The sequence below is a fragment of the Tupaia chinensis genome, unplaced genomic scaffold (genome assembly GCF_000334495.1).
Source record: "Tupaia chinensis unplaced genomic scaffold, TupChi_1.0 Scaffold144255_1, whole genome shotgun sequence".
Taxonomy (NCBI): Eukaryota; Metazoa; Chordata; class Mammalia; order Scandentia; family Tupaiidae; genus Tupaia; species Tupaia belangeri.
Genome location: NW_006204113.1, coordinates 4,541,712 through 4,548,510, shown reverse-complemented (window position 1 = coordinate 4,548,510; position 6,799 = coordinate 4,541,712).

Here is a 6,799-nt window from a genome sequence, read left to right as displayed (position 1 = left end):
TGATGTAACAATGGCCCTGACCTCATGTTTCTGTTTCTCTCTTTGTACCCAAAATGTCTGCTATTAAGCCTCCCAGCTAGTGCAATCCTGTTTTATTACAAATGTGTCAGACTCCTTCACTGAACCCTCCCTAGCCTTCTTTGTAGATTTTGGGGCTCTTATCCAGTGAGCATTCAGGATGGACTTATTGAGGGATAATTAAATACCAAAGTAGCCGTAGTAATATAAGGTGGTGTCCTACCCTCCTAGAACTAGCTAGTATTCTTAAGTGCTTGCTGTGACACGTAAGAGCATTACGTCTATAATCTTATTTAATCCTTCCAGCAACCTTACAAGATATTACCCAGTGTTGAAGAAACTGACATTTAGAGAATTTAACTAATGTGTCAAAGTTAGCAGAAGGGCTAAGAGTTGAATCCATAACTCTTGCTTCTGAGCCCATAACTTGAAAGTGGGGTCAATCACTCAACAACATGAAGCAATCAGGAACAGATGAAGGGCTAAAAGATGCCAACTAGTAACATCCCTCCATTTCCTATTCATTTATTTAGTAGTATCCCCTGAGCATCAGGTGCATTCTAGACACAGGAATCAGTAACGCTGCCCTTATGTTACTCACAGTGTAGTCTATCTGCATGGGCTTAATAACCTGGGCAGAATCACGGGGCAAGGTAGCTATATAGAGGACATAAGAGACATCTCCCAGCAGGTAAAGCCAGACCCTAGAGTCTGGATTGTGAATTAAAGGCTATAAAGAAACTAAGGCTGCCAAAGCAAATGGAATGGAAGACTGGATAAAGAATCAGAGATTAGGTATCCTTTTCTGGAAGAATCCTCAGCTGTGACTCCTAGGATGGAGATGCTTTATTAGATTTAGATCTCAAGCCCTGTTCTTCATTCCGAAAGGAAGATGACTTGGTAAATGAAGATCAAGACTAAGAAGAGACATCAATTTGCATCCTTCCTCCAGTGGGAGGCAAGAAAACCCTTTGAAAGACTCACCATGATATTCTCAAGGATTGTTTACTACACTCCATCCTAGAGAAGGAGTTGTCTGGCATGGATGTGAATGAATGCCTTCTTGAAAGTCCCCTCTGGGGCTCCTTACCAAGCATTCATGTCAACAGGCCAGGGCAGGGAAAGTGGACGGGTGGCTGTAGGGAACATCAGACAACTAGACAATTTCTGGCTGTTGTTGGGAATGCATTCATTCACACAGTTAAAGCTGGCTCAGTCCCTGTTCTTCCAACCATGATAAATACACTCCATGCCCAAGTAAACATTGACCCTATGGCCTGGGTCACTCACAGTGTAAAAAAGAAAGCCTGGACTAATCATTCTGCTCAATTTGAGAAGGATATTAGCAATTGTCCACCAAAATGCCTTTAGGGCCCAGCAGATGAAAAACATGGAGAAAAGCATGGAGCAGAGAGGGAATATAGAGCTACAGCCCAGCTGATGAGTTGCTAATATGGACATAGACTGTCATGTCCTGGTGCCTTAACCACATGGATCGCTCCATTTAACATGAACACTTTCCCCTAACACACTACAAATTTTTAATGTTCTTTTAGAATGCAAGAGTTAAAAGCATGGTAGTATAGACAGGGAGGTAGGAGCTCAAGTTCTGATCCCAGCTCTGTTTCTGAATAGTTGACTTTTAGTCTAAACACACCTTCCTTGAGCCTCAATTTCTTAACCTGTAAAATGCCAACAAAATATCTACTTCACAGGACTATTCAGAAATAGGACTATTCAAGTAGATTCTGGGTAAATAAGATGATTCGTGTAAATTGCTCGAAACAATATCTAGCAGATAGTATGCACACATCTCACATACCCCCGATCTACTATGCTCCAGACTGCAAATCTTCACTTGACATGAATGTCAACTCTTCTTAGAACCTTTCTCACTCCTGTTAGCTAGAACAACAAAACAAATCTAAGGATTTGCTAAATACCAAGTTGAAGCAAGGCTCTCTTCTCAGCAATGTTCGCGAATTACATAATACTCATTGAATACCATTTTACTGAAGATGAAAGTGAAGCTCAGAGAGATTAAACACATTGCCCAAGGTCCATATCGGGGAGTGATAATTGCCAATAACAGCCTGTTGGCAGATTTGGAAGTCTCACTATCTTCTTTCCCCTACAGTACATTGTCTGCCTTTTGTTTTATCGCAAAGTGCTGTGCCCAGAACAAGTCACTTCATTCCAGATGAAGAACCAGTTCCAGGGGAGAAGCATTCTATCATCACAGAGTCTGTAGTTCCATTTGTGCTACCTGACATACACTACATTTGACACTTGACATCTTCTGAAATATGAAGATGCCAAACCTCCCTATCGTGCACTTGTGCAGTTGTTTTACTTTTTTAATGCAAGGATAAAACCTAGCACATGACCCTATTAACCATCATTTTGATAAATTAAGTTCGTTATTTCAAGCCTGAACTAATCATTTTGAATCTGAATTCTTTCATCCAACATATCCATTATCTCTCTCATATTCATGTCACCTACATATTTCTTTCTTTGTCATTGATTAAAGGAAATGATAACAATGTGGTATCAAGAATAGAACCTCGTAGCTCTAGAAACCTGTCTCTGACTTAAGAATGGTTCATAAAAAAGCACTCTGGGCATATCACTCCACCAATAACTGATCTAGCCCACAGCCCACTGTCTTGAGACTGAGGTTATCCTGAAAGGTTTTTCAAATGCCTTGGCAAAATGATGATGCACACATCTACCACAAAAGGCAATAAGGTTAGCTGAACAAGATTTGCTCCTTGTTTAGCCCCTGATGATTCCTGGGGATAACTATTTGCTTTTCCAAGGTTTTACAAACCGTCTTTTAAATACTCTGCTTTAGACTCTTTTTTTTTAGAATTATATATTGGATTTTGTTATTATTAGTTATGTTTTAATTTGACCAGAGAAAGACAGAGAGGGGAAGAGAAAGTGACGAAGCAAGCTACCAGGTCCAGAACTTGAACTGCAGTCAGCCATGTGAGAGTTCAGCATCTTAACCACCATGCCACCTGTCAGCCCTGTTTTAGAATCTTGTTTAGGATTTTAGACCAGCTTGTGAATCTGTAGGTCCTGGAACTATTTTGAGAAACAGGAATAATTGCCTGTCCCCCTCATCTTCCAGAATCTTCTCACTCTGGAGTGATTTTCATAAATATTACTAGCAATATTATATCACATCAAAGTGTGACATATGACCTGGGATGTTAACTGTGGAGATCAAGGGACTGGCTTAAGGCAGAGGAAGTCTTCTTAAAATTGGGTCACCTGAACTTGTCATGAGCACTTATCCTTTCCAGTCTACTCCAGGTGTACAGCCTGTAGGACTGGCCTCCCAATGAGCCTGTACTTTCACCATCATTCAGACTAGTTAGAGCTAGGGAAGACTGGTCAGATATTAGGATGTTTTCAAGGTTTTTGACATAAAGATGCTCTTATAAGCCTGCAGGCCCTGGGAAAGTCTCATCACAGAAATCAGTCCTTGATTTCTGCTAGGAAAGGTGTGAAGAGACTCATATCTGGGGCAGGACTTATCAAAGTTTAATGTCCTCGTGTTCAGTGTAGCATACTCTCCATTCAAGGGTCTTTGTCTTGACATTACCTAGTCTGGCTTCTCACATTGCCTTAATTTGGTTCCCAACAATTTGCCTGGCTTTGATCATCATCCCATAATCATCTCAAGTACATGACTTCCAAAATCCAGATCAACCATAAACCAGGTTAATTCTCAGCCTTACCTAAAGGAAGTGTAAATAGATCCCAATTGCATTTGGCTCTGAAACCCAGTCACAGAGAATGATTTAACCTGATGGCAACATACAGCTATTGGAGATATTAGAGGAGCAGCAATTTGGGAACATCAATCTGGCATTGGTCAACCTTGCAAACTGAAGAGGAAGAAAGAATAAAGATGAGATCCCAGAGAGAGGTGCCTAAGGAAGAGTCTCCCTGGGGGGAGAGGAGGTGGCAGGGAGTGGTGTGATAGGATAGCACTAATGCCATTTAGATGCAAAATCCACAGGAGAGGAGAAGTTCTTCATTGTCTCTGGTCTTATGTCAGTCACTCACTCTTATTGCACATACAGGCTCTCATCTCCCCCATCACCTTATCATCCCACCATATCTGCCTAAAGCATGTGCCCAGATATATAAGTACAGGTGTAATTCAAAGCAAAAATCTATCATCCAGCAAAATGAAACACAGTTTGAAAGTGAGTGACCACAGTAAAAAAAATGCCAAGTGTAAGAATTTAGGAGGACAGACTAGATGTTTCCCTGAGTCTCCCTAAAGAAAGACACTGTTCTGAGACAGATTGGTAACAAAATGTAATGAAGATTCAGAATTCAAAGCCACCGAACACTTGAGTAGGAGAAATTTGCCTTGGATGGCTCTATGTGCCAGACATGCTTACTTTAAAGACCTCTAAGAGCAGAAAGCTTAGCTGCTGATTGACTTTCTAACATGGCTCACACACAAAGGGGACAGGGGTCCTTTTTCCAGACAACTTTAAGATCCAATTCCATTTGTTTCCATCACCCTAACACCTGTAATACCCCCATCAATCTCAACATCTGCATAAATTTTAATAATTCCTGGTTTCCTGCTCCAATAGGGTTACCTTCATATAAAGAGAGAGAAACAAGCCAATTTCAATGTTCTTAAAATAAATACACTCCACCTTACATGTGTGTAATGTGTTTACCTTTTCAAAAGTCCTTTATATCAGTGTTCCTTTATCCTTATGACAAGAATAAATGAGCCCTCCGTCCCATTTAGTGGAGAAGGAAACAGAAGAACAGAGAGGTGAAGCGATTTAGCCTAAGATCAGACAGTGACACATAATAATGTCTTCCCCTGCGCTGCATCCACCATCCATTCTGCACAGTCTCTCAGGGGCTGAGTCAGGGAATCCAGAAGTAAAGGGATGTGGCTCCATCCTCAAATTACTCACATTCAATTACACTGACAAACCTCCACACCTGAAACCATTAGCCCAATCCACACGTGCACACATATACACTAGACACTCAAGCACAAAGGGCAAGTACAACTATGAGATGCTTATAACAATAAAAGAATAAGGATTTTAGAGAAGGAAAAAAGACCCTCTAGACCTGTGTTGTCCAAAGCAATAGCCATTACCAATATGAACTACTGAGCACTTGAAATCTGACTAGTCAAAATTGAGATGAGCTATAGGTATCAAATCCTTTGAAAAGGGATTTCAAAGCCTATTTACAACAAAAAATAAATAAAACATAAGTATTTTATATTGATTACATGTTTAAATGACACTATTTTAGACACACTGAAAATTTTAAATAGACCATTAAAACTAATTTCACTTGCACTTATGTCTTTCTTTTAACTTGGCTATTAGATCATTTTAAATTATATATCTGACTCACATTATATTTCCATTGGACAGTGCTGTTTTCGACAGTTTCCTTCTTTATTTCAATGACCTAAAACCACAATTTCCTCTTGCTTTTCCAACATCCTTAATAATATTATATACGTGGATATTTCCATAATTGCATATTCCTGACATTTTTCCAACTTTCTTAGAAAGTATACCCTCTGGTATACTTTGATCATTGTGTTGACTTCCTTCTCAGAAATAATCAGAGTTTCCTAATGATAGAGTCTTTACTAAGATTCCCACACCAGCACATCCAGTTCCACAAAGCAGGAATCCATTATTGAAGTCTTCTCCTCCCTTAATGGGCTCCATATTTCTTCCCTGAAGTAGAAGTTATTGAGGTAGTGACAGGGCAGGGTCAGATTTGTCAGACTCTAATTATATTTCAGAGGTACCACCCAAAGTTTTCTTCTATGGTAACAGAATTCAATGTCCCAAGGTTTTGTGTATCTTAAATTTCATCAGACTGCCCAGTTCTGACCTTCTGTTTTCCTGCTAAAATTGCTTCCAGTTGATAGTATGACCATCTTGCAAACACAATATACAGGTCATACCCTCAAAGGCTTCTTAATTGCTGCTCCCCTGGGTTTTGTATGTGATCATCAGGCAGAAGATGTTCATTAGTAAAAGCAGAAGCAAAAAAGGAAGAAGAGAATGATACCTGAACTCACACACAGAATGCCCGGTGGAGGAGACCAGATCACAGAAAGCAGGCAACAAAGTTGGATCAGTGAAGGGCTGGAAAGCGACAATGCTCTAGGTTAGGGAAAGGAACCAGAGAAAGAAAAAAACCCAGGAGAGGCCCAGACAGACTTCTTTTTCTTTGTATTTTATTGAATGCCACCATTTTCAAGGATAGAACAGGTATTTTGTTGTTGTTGTGTTTTTTGTTTTGTTTTGTTTTTGTTTTTCATGGAAAAAGGGAAGGATGGGGAGGGGTTAGAATTAGAAAGATGACTCTTTTTCCAATGACAGGAAAGCCCTACAAATGCCTTTTCTTTGTCAGACAGAACAGCAGTGTCAAATGACATATAACTCACTAAGTGAAACCCTCCAAATAAAGATGACAAAGGTCCACCGTGGAGGGGGTAACACAGGGTTTCTGAATTCACTGGCCAGAGACTCAACTTCAGAGAACTTGGATGAGATAAGGAAACTACCACCTCCATCCCAAATTATTCCAGAGGCAAGATATCAAAGACCTGGGGAATGAAGCTGATTTCCTATCCCAAAAGAATGAATGTGGCTATTTGTTCTCCTTGGCCATCAAGATATCAAGATTTCTCTTGTTAGGCTTTCATTTTCTCTCCCGTTCTCTTTCACTCTTCCTCTCCCTCCCCTCT